Genomic DNA, 6,406 nt, shown 5'->3' with positions numbered 1-6,406 from the left:
AAACACTCTGACCTGTCGTGCTCGATTTTTTCATGATGGTTGGTATTCAAAGGATATTGATAATTTAAAAAAAAATCCTTGTAGGCTTCATCGCTTTACACGATACTTATTAATGCTTTAGAGGAAAAGATATAAGAGGAATTACTTGTTACATCTAAGCCCACATCTCACTGCTTCTTCCACTTAAGAGTCCCCAGGCTACTTAAAATTAGTGTGGTACTAAATTGGCGTAAGCAAGTGACAAATCTCGTCGTGGAGTATAATCAAGGCATGAAATAAGATGCACCAAAGATTATCCATGACCATTTTAATTATTAATTAAGGTACTATCTTTTAAGATGCTTAAGATAAGGTCGACTTCACGCATTTGGTGTGAGTTTTTTTTATCGGAATATGAGTATATGTCGGGGTTAAAAGAACTTAGATGGAGATGCAATTGAGGTGTATTATGTCCCGAGGCGGAGTCCGTTAGTTGAAATCCCAAAATCATATATGCGGCACGAGGTCGATAATTCGTCCGTCAAAGGTCAAGGCAGACCTCGCCCAATTCTTTTAGCCTCTTGTGCTAAACAGTCTCCGTACGCTTTTGACTAGGGATGTGACACACACACAGTAATGGTTCAAGGTGTATTTTCCCCACGTGGCTAGAGTTGAAGGTGGGATTAAGACGTGTCCAAACCCAGAGGACGAGAATACGCTGCTCGTTGCCGCCAGAGGAGTTGCAGCCCGATTGTCGTGGTGACGAAGCATTGAATTTCTCAAACTGAAGCAGAACATCGAAAATAGAGTGAAAAGAAATTCTCTCAGGAACTCCCGGAATACAACACTGGCATGTTTTCCGTTCTCTACATTAATTGGATTGTACCCTGGACGTTGAAAGGCGGTTGAAGGACGTGGACGGTGAGTACTGACAAGCAGTGGTATCCAATTTACACAAGATAGAATGTTAATTTTTTCCAACCCCCACTTCTGCCGGAATTTCAACTCCCACGTAGCCCCCCCGTCCCTATCCTGGATCCGCCACTAGAGACAAGTGTCATAATTACTTATATTTCACTGCTAGGTTTTGTCAAGATTCTTTCTGAAACCATATTAGAATAAGATCTTGCGTTTTCCGGGTCCATAATGTTAACAACTCTTCTCGCAATTTCCATGGAGCAAGGTTCTACATGTTCAGCAACGTTTCGATTCAAAATCCTTTTATTATCTTCAAAGTGTTTACCCTGGTTATTATTAGCGGACGCTAACTGAAGTTTGCGAAAAAAATTGGCGACTCTCGCAGCTATGGTTACTTTATCTTCATATAGTAAGATGTTGTGAGGTATTGCTTACCAATCGACGAAAGAGACCCAGCGATTGCGTGTCGAAACGTTGGTGAGAATGAATAACCTATTCCACCGTTCAAGTGTAAGTCCCGAGAAGATACTAAGCCACCTTAGTTTGGAAAAAATAAGTTAAAACACTTGGTGCAGTTTTATTTATGCCACGATTGAGTCAAATTCAGTATCTTTATTTTACCCCATTTATTCTCCGCCAATATGCAGGATAAGTCAGTGGTGCAGCGAGGGGGGTTTTTGGGGGATAAACCCCTCCCCAGAGCGCGGAAAGTTTTTAATTTAATCAATTTTACTTACTTTTAATTATAGAATAGTTTAAGGATAAAGAAAGTACCATCTGAAAGCCGTAAAACTCGCCATTTTGAATGATTTATCTTAAAAATATTCTGGGGGAGGGTACCCGCTTACGATCACCGCGCTTTATGTATGCCACCACTTATCCCTAAGTATTACTTGCGCCTAACCCCCCTCCCCCTTTTCCCTTATTTCCTAACTGCGCGCCTGGGATAAGTGAACATTTCATTTAGATCCAACTTCAAATATGATTTTTATCATGACTTCATGCGTGATCAAGGTCAGTTGGACCCTTGTCTAATCAATACAACGATATATTGCACGCACAAAATGATTCCTTTGAGGGTGAAATGCGGTGCAGCTATGCACTCCTACAGCTTTCTTTGGTCTATGCGAGGAGTTAAGTGTATTATTTATTTCACTACATATATTGCGAACATTACCCTAAACCCCCAGAGAACCTGAAGGTATTGCTTCACTACGCATTTTCTCACTTAAAAGGATGAGATCACCCTCGCGCTCGCCTTTAAAATCGCATCGGTTAGACATCGAAACCCGCGTCATTATAATATTATCAGATTTTGGCCTTTGACCATACATACCGTAGAGGTGGCATTAAAAATCCCACCAATGCTTTGGAGTCTTTGTAGAGGCAGATGCCTGTTCTGATGTTATACGAAACGCTTGGAGAGGCATCTCCCTCTTCTAATGTTACCGGTAACGTGAATGCCTCTTGTAATGGTAATATCATTTGAATAGTTCGAATTCCATTCGGAGTATGCCTCACTAACTCAGTGACTTTAACCTGTAGATTGATTTAGATAGGTGAAGGTAGGCCTTACCCTCAACTCAGGTTCAGGCATGTGAAAATAACATGATCAGGGTTGGAGGAGTCATTAATTTCCATGGGTCATCTAGCAGTCGAGGATTTGAAGTGGGGTGTCCGATGGCTTCAACGGTGGTCGAGCCCGGGACCCTTCATCTTCATTTACATACCACTCCGTGAGCCGTCTCAATAGGCGTGTGGCAGGGGGTGTTAGGACACCAACCGTTTACAAATATAAAGGCACTTATTAAAGTCCTTCATTGTTCGGGGGAAAACCGAATTTCCATACCATTCCGTTCGGAAAAATATCTCCTTATCGCTTCTATTGGACCTAGAAATATAGTGAGGTTCTAAAGTTATGTTTTCCGTGTCGCTCTTAGAGATATCGATTCTCAGTTTCACAAACAATCTAAGTAACCTTCGGTCAGCAGCCAAGTTCACTACTCCCTTGGCTACCCTATTTTATAGGAAAGTTCATCGATAGCCCGTTAAGTTATGGGGGAAAGGAAATAAAAACTAAAACGGTTTTATATCTGGATATTTTTGCTAGGACGTAGGTTATGATGGCGAAAGGCGATAGGAACATGATTTTGGCTATTTCAGCTTCATGAAAACTTAACTTAGTCATCATTTATCACTCCATTTCGATTTAAGCGGTTGATTATTCTAAATTTGGCGGGTAGATGAAATATTTAGTTAGAAGAAATGATGCAGTTGCACCATCTCGTACTTTACAAGTTCATACCTTTTATACGCCTACACCTTAGTAGGGGTTAATATTATTTTCGTGGATATATCTTCCATCCCCACATCAAACACTCTTCATTTATATTTTATAGGAATCATCTCATCACCATGGGAGTCATTATCATCGGCTATCATTTTATGAGTTTCATTTGTGCCAGGGCGACTAGAAAACTCTGGAATGCCCAGAACAGTTAGACTAGAAAAAATGTTTCAAAACTGAATAGCTCAAGTAACTTCAACATTATCAATTTTTTTTTAGTCCATTGCAATCGATTTATTTGCGCTTGATTTGCTATTCCAAACGTTTTAATATTAATGTTGTACTTTAACATGCTGAGGAATAGGTACACTAAACGCATGATTTATGCCGCTGAAGAGTCGGTGCTCACGTAGTTACTACTTTCACCACCAGGTTGTCCAACTGCCGAGGACTCTGCTCCCTATCGGTATGCTCAGAACTACCTGCACTCAGTCACACGCTTACAGCGCGCACTAGCCCCACGAACTTGAACTTCGTGTGCAGATTATTGGTACCGTTGATGAGCAGTTGTGTTGCGCTTTTATTTATCAAGGTGATTAAAACCAATATATTTCGGCGTACAGCTGATAATTTTGACGCAAAATTTCATCGATAAATCTGACATATGTATTAAAGAAGGTTGGGAGAGACAGAACTAACTGATGGGTAAAATATTTTTTTTCGGAGGTTAGGGTTGGTGTATTAGATTCCCATCTTTTAAGTCCACGTTCAAATCCCGGCAATGGCGGTTATGCCTTAGAGAGTGACCATCTGTACTTTGAAGCACAATACTTGGTCCGTCAGATGGTATGTTTAGCCGTGGGTCCCTTGCCACGGTCTTTTAAGAGAAAAATAATGCCAACACCGAGTTTCCTTCCATACTTTTCATTCGTTGAGGAAATGATCTCGGCTTTCGGTCGTCTTCTCTAAATACCATACCAATTAAATTCTCAATTTACAGTAAATACATAAGTAGAGTTAAACTCAGTGCTGTAGTTGGAAAAAAAATTGGCGGTACTCATCATATATTTTCAACAGCTGAACATGTATTATACATCCGGCCGCGATTGAAATGTCAAACTCCAACTCTTATATTAGTTCCAAGTTGTGCCACGAGATAACTCTGAACAGGTGAATAATCATTTCCGATTTTTCTTTCTGAAATCCATTGGGCAATTTACAGTAGGGCTATTTTTTTTACAGATTTACAAAGATAGTTTAACTGGTGTGCTTATAAAAAGTTTGGATTTTATGGGGTTCGCCGTACCGGCCCAGCTACAGCACTGGTTTAACTTGAAATGCATTATTGACATTTAATGGATCTATTTTATCAGCGTTGTTTTAAAATATACGTTTTGTTAATCACCTCGGCCAATGTCTTTCTTTCGTCAAATATCATAGCTGAAATAAGGAGTTTTTACGCAAGGCGCAAATGGGTCATGGATATCAAGAAAATACATAACTCATCAATCCTTGCAACTCATGTCATACATAATATATAACTCGTCCGGGGTCCAGGGGATTTTTTTCTCATCGCAATTCGTGTATATTTCACCGCCGTTCTCGCGACAGGCTTTGAAATATTACAAATACAAGTTTCTTCTCTTCATGGGACTTCCCCATTTCTCACTTGGTAGATCCAGGGGAAAACACCAAATTGTAATGCCGAGTCAGAAATTATTATCGCAGCCAGTCCACTCACTTCTATATCTCTATCAAGATCTCGTTGTTATTAACCCTTTATAACCCAATGTTCCTTCTAAGCAACATCAAAAATGTTTAAACTTTCAGCTCTATTTAGGAGATATCTAAACTAAATATTATTTTTTTGTGTAAATTTTAATGAAGAAATATTTAGATGCCAGGATAATTATCATTGAGCGTAAAATTTTCAAGTTTTCAAATTAAAAAATATTGAAATTTGATTTCTCCCAGAAACAGCTCTGGGTTAGAAAGGGTTAAATTCTACATGCATGAAAAGTCATCGATACTCCGCTGAATTCCGAATTTTACTGACACCAATCCAACCGGCATTACATGAGAATACATCTCTGTCAGAGTAAACTACCTCTCTCGTGTGTACCTATTTTCCAATAGGTTCTGATGGGGTTAATGCGTTGACATTCCCGTCGGCGTTTTATCCGTTACCCCGAATGGGGATTACGGCGCGGCAAGTGCGCACGGAATGCGAGGTATTGGATCGCCATTGCCTTTTGAAAGTGACGGCAGCCGTCGCCAATTCCCTGTAGGGTGTCGCAGAGGCATGCGACGCTCTGAATTGAATATACATGAACTTCGAAGGGCTATTTCCGACTGTACTTCATCGGAACGGTCTCATTAACCGTTTCCCGACCTGTCACCCGTCAACCTAATCCGCTCAATTCCTTTTCGCACGGAGAATTTACAATCGGGATCCCCATTTGCGGGTTCAACGCAATACCTAGAATAAACACTGCCCGCCAAAAATTACGGAGGCACTAAACGGTGTTACCCTTTGGTCTCATCATATCGTTCTTTCAATAAGGATTTGCAAAAGGTTCAAACCAGAGATATGTGGTTTAACCCTTTCTAACCCAGAGCTGCTTCTGGGAGAAATGAAATTTAAACATTTATCACTATGAGTACTTGAAAATTTTGCTCTCAATCAGAATCATCGTGGCAGCTAAATATTTCGTCATTGCAGTTTACATCACAAAATAATGCGTAGTTTAGATATTTCCTAAACTGAGCTGAAAATTTACACATTTTTGATGTAACTTAGAAGCAACATTGGGTTATAATGGGTTAAACACTTCCCGTGAATCATTATTTTGTACGTTCGAACGTATCAGTACCGCAAGATGTTAGAATGATGAGAGAATTTAAATTGATCAATGATCTATTGCTCAGCTTTCTTTTTGCGGGACGAAACTTTTTTTCTTGAAATAAATGCTGTGATACAAACAGTAGCGGATACAGGGAAAACCCAAGGGGAAGGGAGGCGGAAAATATATCTTGAGCTATCTTTACTTGTATCGTAATGAAAAATAATCAAGTCACATGCAATGTTTAAGATAGTTTTATTTAAACAGATTATTCACATACAAGACAATGCCATCTCATTATATAAAAAGTTACAATTTAGGTTCTGCAATGTTAGGCAATGTAAGCGGATCCGCAAGGGGGGGCGCCCCCCATATTTAT

This window comes from Ischnura elegans, chromosome 8, assembly GCF_921293095.1.
Source record: "Ischnura elegans chromosome 8, ioIscEleg1.1, whole genome shotgun sequence".
Classification (NCBI taxonomy): Eukaryota; Metazoa; Arthropoda; class Insecta; order Odonata; family Coenagrionidae; genus Ischnura; species Ischnura elegans.
The sequence above is the reverse complement of the archived record's forward strand: the minus strand, read 5'-3'. Positions refer to the sequence as shown.